This window comes from Mchenga conophoros, linkage group LG3 (genome assembly GCF_057382185.1).
Source record: "Mchenga conophoros isolate Kocher_MC1m ecotype Shallow Benthic linkage group LG3, M_conophoros_male_GT1.1, whole genome shotgun sequence".
NCBI classification, from domain to species: Eukaryota; Metazoa; Chordata; class Actinopteri; order Cichliformes; family Cichlidae; genus Mchenga; species Mchenga conophoros.
In genome coordinates this window covers 18,248,098-18,262,454 of record NC_140528.1, presented here as the reverse complement: position 1 = coordinate 18,262,454, position 14,357 = coordinate 18,248,098, and the positions used below count along the sequence as shown (strand labels likewise).

The 14,357-nt window shown below is 40.9% G+C and overlaps 1 long non-coding RNA gene across 1 annotated transcript; it reads left to right on the top strand.

Annotated features, from left to right (window-relative positions):
- Positions 1 to 1,077: 1,077 nt before the first annotated feature.
- On the top strand, positions 1,078 to 3,260 carry LOC146577521 (uncharacterized). The gene is made up of 3 exons (XR_014891440.1): positions 1,078 to 1,130; positions 2,991 to 3,083; positions 3,168 to 3,260. It is a non-coding gene; the product is annotated as an uncharacterized LOC146577521 (long non-coding RNA).
- Positions 3,261 to 14,357: the final 11,097 nt, after the last annotated feature.

Genomic DNA, 14,357 nt, shown 5'->3' with positions numbered 1-14,357 from the left:
AGGGGATTTTTTTGAACAAACCCAGAGTGTTAAAAAAACTTAAAACCATTTTTATTTCTCAGCAGCATCAATAGTAACAAAAACGCAATTTAGTTTCGCTGTCAAAGTCGATTTAACTGAAGTTACGTGTTTCCGGTTACTGTGGAGCTCCACAGTGGCTGCAGCCAGAAGCTGTTTCTACAGGATCCTGATGGACACTCAAAGCTTTTAGAAAATGTCCTCATTAGTTGTTTGCAGCAGAATATCAACCGATGTGAATCAAAACAACAAAAGTGCTCTGCACATGTGTGTGAGACTACAAATTCTAGAATCAGAACTGCTGATTTCATTACTCTGAACTTTTAAAGGCAGGTTTTGTATCTGAGAGCAGGGACACTTGCTGTGTTCAGTGTGACTCGTCTCTGCAGAAGGTCAGGGCTCTGATAGTTGCAGTTAGCGGGTGACTTACTGGGCAGGTGGCTCCTGAGTGTCTGTGGGAGTCAGGGTTCATTATGGTCCTGGTTGCTACTGGAAATAAAGAAACAAAAGGAGTGTGTGTTGTTCAGGAAGTACAGACTGTAGCTCAGCAGGTAGAATTACTAACTGGAAGGTTGGAGGTTTGATCCCTGGCTGCTCCAGTCTGCACGCCACGGTATCCTTGGGCGAGATATGGAACCCCGACTTGCTCTCCGATGCATCCATCATAGTGTCATTGTTAGAAAAAGAAGTGCTTGTGTGAATGAAGCACGCTGTATAAAATGCTTTGACTGCTCATATTGAAAAGCAGCTCATAAGAACTGGTTCATTTTCCAGATAATTCCACTATTAAGACAACAGACATTTGGGAGGCTTTCTCTGAGAGTAACACTGAAAGTCTTGCTGCTCCTCCACAAAATGAACTTCAGATTAAAGACACAGCTCAGATAAACACAACTCAAACTAATCTACACTATTTTTCTTTATTACGCAGCGTTTTTATAACTATTTCCAGATGTTTCTAAAGATGAAAACAGAATTAAACTCCAGCCTGATGCGTTTCTGAGGTTCCTGACTCTGACCGTCCCTCAAACGCCTCTCTGGGCGTTTCCTTCCGTCGCTTTTACTTTCGCTTTCGTGAATGTTGTGGCGCAGTTGATCGTCTCCATGTTAAGGTAACGTTAGCAGTCTGTACTGTTTTCCTGGCTAACATCAGCTGTGTGCAGCTTAGTTTCAGCATAAATCTGCTTCGTTTTATGTGAGATCAGAGTCTGGGAACGAGACAGAAACAGTTGATGATCAGCAGCTGAACTCGATGTTACTGTGGATCCACTGACTGATGTCTGTAGGCAGCTTCTCCTGCCTCCATCAGTCTGTTATGGAAGCCCGTTTCCGCCACAAAAAAGGATCCATTCTCGAAATTTCGACTTATAACTCGAAAATTTTGAGAAAAGTAGCTCGAAATGTCGAGTTAGTTCTGCCAATCAGTAATCCAGCTACAATGCGCACTCAAACCCGCATCGCAACAAATCGGCGCTTTCGAGAGTACGTTAGCTGATATTAACGCCATGTGATTCAGCTGATAACAGAAGGATTTCATCATTTGTGAAGCCACACAGACAATAATCAGCGACTTGTGCATTTATGACTGGCTGTAATTCTGGTATCTTAGCTGTAGCATTTGTAGCTGAGGGCTTCAGCTTCCGGGTAACAAGGAAATTACGTCATTCACGTAAATGACTGATTGACAGCACTAACTCTTAATTTTGAGTTCGTTTTTTCAAAATTCCAAGTTAATAAGTCGAAATTTCGAGTTCTGGATCCTTCTTCTTTTTTTTAGTGACGCAAACGGGCTTCCAGTGTGTGGATGTTGTTTAACTGCTGACAGTGAGACAGGCTGTCCTAAGAGTCGCTGCCAACACTTCATCTATAAAATGCATTTCTCTGCTCGTTCGCTATAGTCTGCTGTCGTATTTGTATGCAGGTTATTTTCAGTTTAACTGCTGATGTTCATTCGTGTATTGTAGGTGAATGCGTTGATGATTGATCATAAATTAGTAAACTGGCCGTTTTTGCTCAATAATTCCTGTTTCATGTTCAAACCGTCAGACAGAAACTCTGCGTTTGTTTTTATGTTCTTCAGCCTGTTGTTCTTGAGGTAATCTGTGATGCGTTCAATGACCCTCCACATGCTCTGAGGCTCATTTGAAGAGAAACAGAACTTCATCTTTAGAGCATAAGTGGGTTTTTGCCCTCTTTATGCCCGCGGTCAGGCTCTGTTTATTGTAGTATAACACTCATAGGACACAGTGACCCGCTGCACACACACTGCACACACACTGCACACACACTGCACACAATGACAGCTGCAGAGTTTGTGTCTGATGTATTAAGTATGAAACACTGTTGGGCTAAAATCTGGTCAGAATGAATCCAGGTGCAGGTGTGTCAGTTTAGGACCACTGGACTAACATCCAAGTGCTCACAATATAAAGTGTATTCTGTAGTAACATCCTGGTGTTGCAGCAACAGTCCCACATGGAAACGTCAACACTCAAACTCAAAATCTCTTTTTGTCAACAATAAAATGACAGCAGACCAATTTGAACAAAGTTGGTAAAAAGCTTCAGAAATTAGTAAAATATTAAAAAGTGTCTGGATGCTCAATCATCCAGGTAAGGGTTAGGTTAGTAATGCTGTGATTGCAGACATTCCCCAACTCTCTGTGAATGGGACTCATGGCCATTGATCAGTGGTTGTTGATCAATGGTCATGACCTCCCAGCCATTGTGCAAATGTCCTGTTTATAAGGTTGGAAACCTGCAGTCAGCTGAGACTGAAGGAGTCACCTGGATGAGTCATGAAACGTTTCTCCCACTGAAAACATCCAGATGAACAGAATCAACTTTTGGGGATTAAAACGTGTCTGAATCAATCAGTGGGTGCTGAGTGGGTCAGTCAGTGTGTCGCTGGGCTGATTTGTGTTTCCTCTGCAGGTGAAGGTAGAAAGTGTGTGTGAGCTGATGTGAACTGAGCAGCATGGATCAGTGTGAGGACAGAGAGGAGGGAGTCCCTCCCTCTAAAAGCACTCTGTGTGGGGAACATGAGAGCCAGACCAAAGCTCAGAGGTGAGATGACCATCTCTAACTGTCCATGACTCTTCTCCATGTCACAGCTCAGCACTCACATCACTGCTCCATCATTATTCACAGGAACCAGCCTGGACCTCCACCCAGCTCTGTGTCCTGTAAGAGTGACGCGTCCAAAGATTTCAACATTGGTTTTAAAGTCTCTGCTGCAGAGAGGTGAGCTGTTAGTAACAAGAACTCTCTGATTTAAATGATTTTGATGTTTCCTGGTTTCTAAAATGCATCTCTGTAGCAGAGCAGTGTCTCCAAGGACACACAGGCTCAGCTGTAACTGTCAGTTTATCTGGTTTAAGACACATTTGGACTCAATTGGCTGTTTTTAACTATGTATTTTAATCAGAGGTGTAAATTTAGACCTCACACATCTGGATCCTAAACTATGATAGAAACAGCTGCTAGCAGTGGGTAGTTTGACTTTGATACGCTGCTCTAGAAAGCAAACAAAAGTTTGTGCAGCTCCTCTTCAGAAAAGTGTTCAGAGAGCAGCTGCTGTATTAGACAAAGGCTCGTCCTGTGAGCCCAGATGTGTGTAACAGCTGGATGAAGGAGAACCATCACAGTCGCGTCTCCATCCCGCCTTTATTAATGAACTTCCTGTTGCTTGCAGATGACAGGAACACAAAGTGTTTGTGCCACGTGATGCTGCAGGATTTGTTAACGTGTCCATGATGGTAACATCTCCTCGTCTAACTGCAAACACATGAGCGCTCCTAACGGCAGCTATCACAGCCACACAGGCAGACTGTGTCTCACTGTTGCATTCAGGGACATTTGTTTTCCTGTAAAAAGCTGAACTCTAATCTAAGAGGACTGTTACTGACAGGAAACAGCTGCATTATCTGCAGTCTGTGTGATCACAGCTGCTTCAATCACTTTATCAGAGAATTGATCATTGAATAAAACATGTTTGTGTCTGCAGAGGTCAGAGGTCACAGTCTGCAGGATCCAGCTGTCCGTCTGTGAGGAGTGATGAGTCCAAAGGTTATCCTCCAAACTTCAGTGCTGAACCTGGACCAATGAGGTCAGAGACCTGTGATGACTCCTTTACATGTTTGTGTTTTCCTGGATAAATATGACCAAAGATTCATTAAAAAGATAAAAATATTAGACTTTGTCCTGTAGCGCTGTGTGGCAGGCAGGATTGGACCCAAACACAACAGGATGAAGTCAAAGAGGCAGCTTTATTTCAGCTGTGAACATGCAAACAGCAGAAATAAGGAAACATAACTGTAGGTTTGCAGTGAATGAAGCCTCAGCTCGACGCTCCACTTTGTCCCTCTTTTCCTTCTCCAAACAGCCACATCAGGAGTCTTTGATGGAGTTTTAAAATATTTAATTACAAATGTCCAAAGATGGGTTCAGGATACCTGAATCCACAATTATTAAAGCTAAAATAGTTCACAGGGTTTGGACTTTGTTAGGTGACGAGAGAACATCAAAGTGTTTTTTATCTTTAAACAGTATTTTTATCACTTCAGTTGCTCTCACAGCCCTGTTTGTTATTTTACCAGAGCTCTTATGTTTCACTCAGTGCTCCCACCAAACACCTTGGAGGACACATTACAGGGAGTGCAGAATTATTAGGCAAGTTGTATTTTTGAGGAATAATGTTATTATTGAACAACAACCATGTTCTCAATGAACCCAAAAAACTCATTAATGTCAAAGCTGAATGTTTTTGGAAGTAGTTTTTAGTTTGTTTTTAGTTTTAGCTATTTTAGGGGGATATCTGTGTGTGCAGGTGACTATTACTGTGCATAATTGTTAGGCAACTTAACAAAAAACAAATATATACCCATTTCAATTATTTATTTTTACCAGTGAAACCAATATAACATCTCCACATTCACAAATATACATTTCTGACATTCAAAAACAAAACAAAAACAAATCAGCGACCAATATAGCCACCTTTCTTTGCAAGGACACTCAAAAGCCTGCCATCCATGGATTCTGTCAGTGTTTTGATCTGTTCACCATCAACATTGCGTGCAGCAGCAACCACAGCCTCCCAGACACTGTTCAGAGAGGTGTACTGTTTTCCCTCCTTGTAAAACTCACATTTGATGATGGACCACAGGTTCTCAATGGGGTTCAGATCAGGTGAACAAGGAGGCCATGTCATTAGTTTTTCTTCTTTTATACCCTTTCTTGCCAGCCACGCTGTGGAGTACTTGGACGCGTGTGATGGAGCATTGTCCTGCATGAAAATCATGTTTTTCTTGAAGGATGCAGACTTCTTCCTGTACCACTGCTTGAAGAAGGTGTTTTCCAGAAACTGGCAGTAGGACTGGGAGTTGAGCTTGACTCCATCCTCAACCCGAAAAGGCCCCACAAGCTCATCTTTGATGATACCAGCCCAAACCAGTACTCCACCTCCACCTTGCTGGCGTCTGAGTCGGACTGGAGCTCTCTGCCCTTTACCAATCCAGCCACGGGCCCATCCATCTGGCCCATCAAGACTCACTCTCATTTCATCAGTCCATAAAACCTTAGAAAAATCAGTCTTGAGATATTTCTTGGCCCAGTCTTGACGTTTCAGCTTGTGTGTCTTGTTCAGTGGTGGTCGTCTTTCAGCCTTTCTTACCTTGGCCATGTCTCTGAGTATTGCACACCTTGTGCTTTTGGGCACTCCAGTGATGTTGCAGCTCTGAAATATGGCCAAACTGGTGGCAAGTGGCATCTTGGCAGCTGCACGCTTGACTTTTCTCAGTTCATGGGCAGTTATTTTGCGCCTTGGTTTTTCCACACGCTTCTTGCGACCCTGTTGACTATTTTGAATGAAACGCTTGATTGTTCGATGATCACGCTTCAGAAGCTTTGCAATTTTGAGACTGCTGCATCCCTCTGCAAGATATCTCACTATTTTTGACTTTTCTGAGCCTGTCAAGTCCTTCTTTTGACCCATTTTGCCAAAGGAAAGGACGTTGCCTAATAATTATGCACACCTGATATAGGGTGTTGATGTCATTAGACCACACCCCTTCTCATTACAGAGATGCACATCGCCTATTATGCTTAATTGGTAGTAGGCTTTCGAGCCTATACAGCTTGGAGTAAGACAACATGCATGAAGAGGATGATGTGGACAAAATACTCATTTGCCTAATAATTCTGCACTCCCTGTAGTGTGATTTAGATTTCATTGGTGTAAACACCAGTCACACAAGCTAACCCATGGAGGCAGCAGCAGGCTTTGTGTTTGGTCTGTTGGCTTAAACTAAGAGAGTTTAGTTTGTTAGCACAAAGAGCTGTCAGCTAAAGCCCCGAATGCACTTTGAATACAGACGAACTGAGAAAAAGACTTTAAATACAGCAAACAGTCAAACTGACCACATGTTTTTCTGCTGATCATCCACAGCAGTACGTTTAGCATTCATGCTAGCAGCAGGCTATGACTGTCCACTCAGCACCAACACAGGTAGGAGTGAGCAGTGATGAAGCAGGACTGTGGGCAGTTTGAGCTACAATCCTATTGGCTTCTCAGTTTCTCCAAAGAAAAGGAGAAAAATTCTTGGTGTTGTGAAGATGTGAGTTGGTCTTGTTGTCGTGGGGCTGGAAGGATGCTGGCAGTGAGAGGCTTTTCATACAGTGTTCAGTAACAGAATGAGAAGAAAGCCACTGCACATGAAACAAGGTGCTCGTAGTGTTTGTTTACTGTGTTTGTGCCACAATGTCAGATCAGTTGTAGATTCACATGCAGACTTGTCCAGTGAAACCAGTGCAAGTACTGCAGTACAGAGCAAAGACTAAGCAAGGGTGTTATTGTAAACTTTAACAAAAGACTGTTATGTGACAAAGAGTAAGTACATTATTTTTATGAGATTGTTCATCATGTCTTTAATTTAATATTTCCAGTTTTTCCTTCCTGTCTCATGAAGCTGTGACATTTATTGTTTTTCTCTTAGGATCAATAAGAGGCCAGAATCTCCTGGACCTGAACCCAGCTGTGTTTCCTTAAAGAGCAACAGGTCGAAGGATTTTTATATAAACTTTAAAGGCTGTTCTTCTGCTGCTGAGAGGTAATGTGTGTCTAGATGTTGTTCCTGACTCTGTATTTCTGAATAAATCCTCATGTTTAATATCAGCTCAGCTCTTTTTCACACACATTTCTATGTTGGTGTGTGAAGCGGTGTGTGTTGGAGTGTTTCCACAAACACAGCAGTCAGAGTGGAAAGAGTGGATGTTGTAGGAGGTGTTTGTGTAGTGAAGAGGCTGAGTGTCTGTAGGACTCCAGCTGCTCCAGCAGGTGTCTCCTTTGTGCTTTGCTTCAAACACAGTGTAGGGAGGAGCTTCCACTCAGGTGTTTCAGGTGTTGCTGGATGGAGGAGGACAAATAGTTTTTCCCTTCAGTGACACTTCAGCAGCTCAATGTTCTGGGAGATGTTTGTCTTTATGAAGGTTTATGGATTCTTGTTCTTACTTTGGTTAAACTGAGCAATACATTTTCCATCTAACATTTAAAGTAAATTTCCAGGTGAATAAAAGATCTGCAGCTGCAGCCTCTGTGATGTTTCACAGTCTGAAAGTAACAAATTCAACCAGAGTTCAAACAAAGGCTTAATATACGTGTGTGTTTGATATAATGCCAACAAGTACAAATAGGTGTTCTTACAGGTCTTAATCACAGAGCTCTGATAAGTCTGGTGACTTTCACACTCAGCAATTTTGCTGCCTTTTATTTTATATTGGCCTTTTTAAAGCCCTTCAAAGTCTCCCACATTCATACAGAGCTTTTAACACCAAACTCCTTTACAGTCCTTCTCCTCTCACACACGATCACACGACTGATTTGTCTGCAGCAGCTGTGTTACTGCTAGTATTTTATTATGTGTGTAATCTCCTCATATTGTTCCTGTGATTTAGTTTGACTTCCTTCTACAAACTCAGCTGCTCTGTTGCTGATACACGTCTCCATGAATATGATTGATCAGATGCTGCCAACACCATGTGTTTCATGTGAGCGCTCAGCTGAAACCCTGGGTTGACTTATCGAGTTAATAACAAGCTTCACGTGACTGTGAATGCTAAAGTGAATCAGATAAAGGAAAGAGACCCTGCTAATGTTGGACTCACTTCTTAGTGTAGATCCCAGGAGGAAGTTCAACATAGCCATTCTTTGTGCTAGCTCGACCAAACCTGAGACCACAGTGCAGGATAATGATCATCATCTGTCTCTGTCAAGGACATTTAAAATCCACAAATAACAAACATAATTATATTTGATCATTAAAAATATGTTTTCACTTAAAAAAGCATGAGCACACTGGTGGATTAATATGAGGTGCCGTAAGGGACATTATTACTGAAACGCTCTCACACACACTACTGAAATTTTAGCTCTCACACACACTACTGAAATTTTAGCTCTCACACACACTACTGAAACGCTCTCACACACACTACTGAAATTTTAGCTCTCACACACACAACTGAAACGCTCTCACACACACTACTGAAAAACCAAGGCATTTCAGTTAAACAGGAAGGCGTTTCAGTCGAACAGGAAGGCGTTTCAGTCGAACAGGAAGGCATTTCAGTTAAACAGGAAGTTAATTCTTGACAAGGAAACTGAAGGAAAAAGTGTTAGATTTCAAACAAACCACTACACAGATGTCTACTCAGCAACCTGTTAGTTAGGGGTGGGTTTTTGTAATCGATTTATTGATTAAAATCGATTCTGGCTTGGATAACGTGAAATCGATTCATTAAAATCCTGAATCGATTTTTTAATATAAATTTATTTTACCCGAAATGCCAGAATCTCTGGTGAAACCTCACAAAATTTCAACAACCACCAAACAGCTAAGACAGTAAATGAGAGCAGGTACACGGCTTCTGCACAAAGACGTAAACACACAGCGCGGACCCGCGGATCAGAATCAGTGAGATGTCGCCTTTCTCACCCGACAGCACGGACACGGTCGGGGCTGAAAGCCGACAGCTCACTGACTCTGATCTGTCGGCATGTCCGCGCTTTGTTTTCACGCCGTTTTTGCGCCGATTCTAAAGCTGTTAGTTTGATCTCTCTCCAAACAATATTGACTGAACCAGCAGCAAAAGAAGATCCAAACTGCGCTTCACATAAACATCGTCATGAATTCCTTCACTGTTTTGCTTCCACCACGATAAAATCATACGTCTCTCTCTCTCTTTCTCTCTCTCTGTACTTCAAGAACAGTTTCCCGTCTAAAAATCTGTTTTCTGTATTATTCGCTTGCTTGTTATGCACAAGTCTACTGTTGTTTACAGCGCAGTCGGCCGCTGTTTTTGTTTTTTTTTGTTTCATTTTACATACTTCCGAAAAGAAAACCTAATTTCTGCCGTTCAATACTGAATAAATTTAAACTTTTTAAAATTATGCAAAATGCAAAACGTTAGCCGTGTCTCTAATAAAACCGCTGTAACGTCAGAGGTAACGTTCATATGTTAATGGTTTTCTTTCGTTTTTGATGTACTGCAGAATATTTTTTTATAAAATCCCAGGCCAGGAAAACCACCTTCATGTTTTTATGTGTTTTATCTTCAGCTACTTTGACACAAAGGCATCTGCTGTGATGCTCACACCTTTGATAAAGTCTTGCGTGTGTCAGCTTCCTTTTTTTAAATACAAAAATATGTAAATGTACTGATCTGAATTATAATATTTCTGACTGTCAAAATTCCCCATAATCAAATCGAATTGAATTGAATCGAATCGTGGAACAAATCGATTCTGGACCTTAGTGAGACAGCTGCATTACTTAACAATATATTAGCCTCAGCATAAGTCAAAATTTAGAATAGCGGGAGACGTGCATTATCCTGGTTATTTTTTTGGCATATGTGCTTTTTGTCTTTTTTTTAGCAAAGAAAAATATCTTAAAATCATCAAAAAAACCAGGGAGAGAAGGCTTAGCGTTCCTCCATTTAGCACAATGGATATGATATTTACTCAAAAGTATTGTTAAGATATTCATTGTGTGTACTCATGTTGTACAGTGTTTAACTGCATTATGGTTACTGTGGTTTAACAGAGACAGTATTTTAGTTGCCACCACAAGGAGGCACTGTTTCATTGTAAGAGCACGGATGCTGCGTCATCACGCCCCTAAGAAAAAAAAAAAAGTATACCACAACGAAAATGGCACCCATGAGAAAAGTTTTGCCGCATGTTGATGAGGAATAAAGTTCCCAAAAATATTAAGGACATTTTTGCCTCCGTCGTCATTTTCCTTCGAGTTGATCGCTGTCGATGCTGCAATACTCAACAAGTATGATGATGTTAATAATGTCTGAGACATCCAATGCTAGATGATCCATATAAAAAAAATTATGATGTAATTCAAACAGTGGCACATCATTAATATTTAGGGAAATCCAATTTTTTAAGTTGCACCAAATACATTGTGTGATAGGGCATAGGAAAAAAAAAGATGTTCTAGGGTTTCATTTTCATCAGTACAAAAAGAACACTGATCCACCTCAAAGCCAAATCTCTTTTTTTAGAAATTCTGCCACAGTATTAGTTTTGTTTAAAGTGTGTTTCTTTAACTTTAGGTAGAATAGGCTATTTCATAAATTTTTAGTATGCTTTATCCAGTGTATATGAAATAACTAAATTAGAACCATGCCATGTAACCATTCTGTTGTAACTATGAAATATTTTGTCTTTGAAGAAACTACTAACAAATTTCTTATTGCATTTTTATCAAACAGCTGACATTGCCCTAGCAATAAATTTGGGAGCACTGATGAGAAATTATTGTATATCATGAAAATTTTAATCAAATGAAGCAGAGGCAGTGGGACCAGTTCACAAAATTTGTTATATTCTCTTTGAGAACAGTTTAGACAATATTTTTCTGAAAAGTCTGTGTAACTTAGAATGACACCGTTATCATCCAACAAATCTGTTATGAATATAATATTTTTGTTCAAACCAGTCACTCTTGAAAATTGATTTTTGATTAAGTGTTATTACCCTATTATTCCATAAGGTTGAATTATGGGGAGAAGTTGTGGGTAAATCTCATTTTCCCAAAAATGCAACGTCTGTTTTGGAAAGTTTGATATCTTTATGGGGATTTTATTTGCCGCAAAATCACATTTCAAAATAAAGTCTAATCCTGTATACTATTTTATTAAACAAGAATCATGGGATGTGGAGCTAAGTAGAGTCTGGCTGTGACAGACAAGATTTTAACCATTTAATTCTAAGGGTGCCAACCATAAATTCTAATTCTGGAGTTTTGATACCACCTTTATTGTATCCCTTCACAAGCTGAGATCTTTCTATGTAATGGGTTTTATTCCTCCACAAAAATTCGAACACATTTCTATTTATGGTTTTCATGGTATTTATCATTTTTTTATTTTTTATATTGTTTACGTGGCGCAAAAAAGGTTGGGGACTGCTGTACTAGCAGGTTGCTGAGTAGAAATCCTTGTAGTGTTTTGAAATATACCACTTTTTCCATCAGTTTCCTTGTCAGGAAACAACTTCCTGTTCAGCAGAAATGCCTCTGGTTTCAGTGGTGTGTGTGAGAGCGTTTCAGTAATGTGTGTGAGAGCTAAAATTTCAGTAGTGTGTGTGAGAGCGTTTCAGTAGTGTGTGTGAGAGCGTTTCAGTAGTGTGTGTGAGAGCGTTTCAGTAGTGTGTGTGAGAGCGTTTCAGTTGTGTGTGTGAGAGCTAAAATTTCAGTAGTGTGTGTGAGAGCTAAAATTTCAGTAGTGTGTGTGAGAGCGTTTCAGTTGTGTGTGTGAGAGCTAAAATTTCAGTAGTGTGTGTGAGAGCGTTTCAGTAGTGTGTGTGAGAGCGTTTCAGTTGTGTGTGTGAGAGCGTTTCAGTTGTGTGTGTGAGAGCTAAAATTTCAGTAGTGTGTGTGAGAGCGTTTCAGTTGTGTGTGTGAGAGCGTTTCAGTTGTGTGTGTGAGAGCGTTTCAGTTGTGTGTGTGAGAGCTAAAATTTCAGTAGTGTGTGTGAGAGCGTTTCAGTTGTGTGTGAGAGAGCGTTTCAGTTGTGTGTGTGAGAGCGTTTCAGTTGTGTGTGTGAGAGCTAAAATTTCAGTAGTGTGTGTGAGAGCTAAAATTTCAGTAGTGTGTGTGAGAGCGTTTCAGTAGTGTGTGTGAGAGCTAAAATTTCAGTAGTGTGTGTGAGAGCGTTTCAGTAGTGTGTGTGAGAGCTAAAATTTCAGTAGTGTGTGTGAGAGCGTTTCAGTAGTGTGTGTGAGAGCGTTTCAGTAGTGTGTGTGAGAGCGTTTCAGTAGTGTGTGTGTGAGAGCTAAAATTTCAGTTGTGTGTGTGTGAGAGCTAAAATTTCAGTTGTGTGTGTGAGAGCTAAAATTTCAGTAGTGTGTGTGAGAGCGTTTCAGTTGTGTGTGAGAGAGCGTTTCAGTTGTGTGTGTGAGAGCGTTTCAGTTGTGTGTGTGTGAGAGCTAAAATTTCAGTAGTGTGTGTGAGAGCTAAAATTTCAGTAGTGTGTGTGAGAGCGTTTCAGTAGTGTGTGTGAGAGCTAAAATTTCAGTAGTGTGTGTGAGAGCGTTTCAGTAGTGTGTGTGAGAGCGTTTCAGTAGTGTGTGTGAGAGCGTTTCAGTTGTGTGTGTGTGTGAGAGCGTTTCAGTAGTGTGTGTGAGAGCGTTTCAGTAGTGTGTGTGAGAGCGTTTCAGTAGTGTGTGTGTGAGAGCTAAAATTTCAGTTGTGTGTGTGTGAGAGCTAAAATTTCAGTTGTGTGTGTGAGAGCTAAAATTTCAGTAGTGTGTGTGAGAGCGTTTCAGTAATAATGTCCCTTAGGGCACCTGATAGATTACAGAAACATGAAAACTTGTTAACAGTAAAGTTAATTTAGGTGTAAACAAAGTGTCAAACATACTTAAGTAGAAGGACTGATGTTTGTGTTAAAATACCCTCTTAAAGCTGAAATACTGATTCAACTTCTTTCTCCAAAAGTTGATTCTGTTCATCTGGACGTAGCGTTTTGTGGGAGAAACATTTCGTCTCTCATCCAGGTGACTCCTTCAGTCTCAGCTGACTGCAGGATTCAATCTTATAAACAGGACATTTGCATGATGACTGAAACCTGCCCACTGAAGGAACAATGGGCTGTGAGGTCAGTTCCTTAATCTTAATTATGCAATTCTCATGACCATTGATCAACAACCACTGATCAATGGTCATGAGTACCATTCACAGAGAGTTGGGGAATGGCTGCAATCACAGCATGTAAGATGGTGACAGATGTACCCTTAGGCCCCCTCCTCAATTCAGAGATGGTCTTTCCCTTTTCACGTAAATGGCCTCTTTGACTCCGCCTTCAAACCAGCGTTCCTCCCTGTCCGGGATGTTACATCCTCATCATTGAAAGAGTGTCCACTGGCCTGTAGGTGTAAATAGACTGCAGAGTCCTGGCCTGACGAGGTGGCTCTTCTGTGTTGTAGCCAGAGGTTGTTTGGTTTCCCCGATGTATAAATCCTGCCAATCGTCCTGCACTTAACAGCTACACTATGTTACTCTGTTTGTGTCGGGGGACCCGATCCTTGGGGTGGACCAGTTTTTGGCGCAGCGTGTTTTGGGGTTTAAAAGCCACAGAGACCCAGTGTTTAGAAAAAATGCGACTCAGCTGCTCCGGCACTCCTGACACATATGGGATAGCTACAGGTTTTCTCTTAGGCAGCGGTTGTCCTTCTCTCCTGGATCGACTGGAACTTTCTTTAGGAGCCTTTCCAGCTTTGACAAAAGTCCAGCTGGGACACATTTACGCTACGTCCAGATGAAGAGAATCAACTTTTGGAGATTTACTTTCCTGGATGATTGAGAATGCATCAAGATGTTCCTCCTAAAGTGTTATTCAGAAAAATGACAAAAACAGTTTTAAAAATAAGGATTAAAATATTAAAAACTATGTTTTTGAGTTTCCTGATGTAGCACAAAAATATATGAACATAACTGTATATAGGACAGATATTTCACGGTTCTTTTAGGCAGCACCAAAAAACAAAAAGACTGTTTTAAGCTGTCTGAGGTAGTGAGTCAACATGTCACACTGGGTCAAAGGTCAGGGAGTAAAAGTGTGTTTTAAAGGAGGTTTAAAAGCAGCGAGTGAAGGAGCCTGTCGAGGTAAATCGTTCCATAACTGATCAAATTCAGTTGGTGGACCTCTGTGTGAAATCAAGCATCTGGTTCACAGAGAGGATAACCCTCACATGGGCTGTACAACATTATATAGGGAGACATTGTATTTTTATTTTATTTTTTATTCCTATTTATTCTATTTATC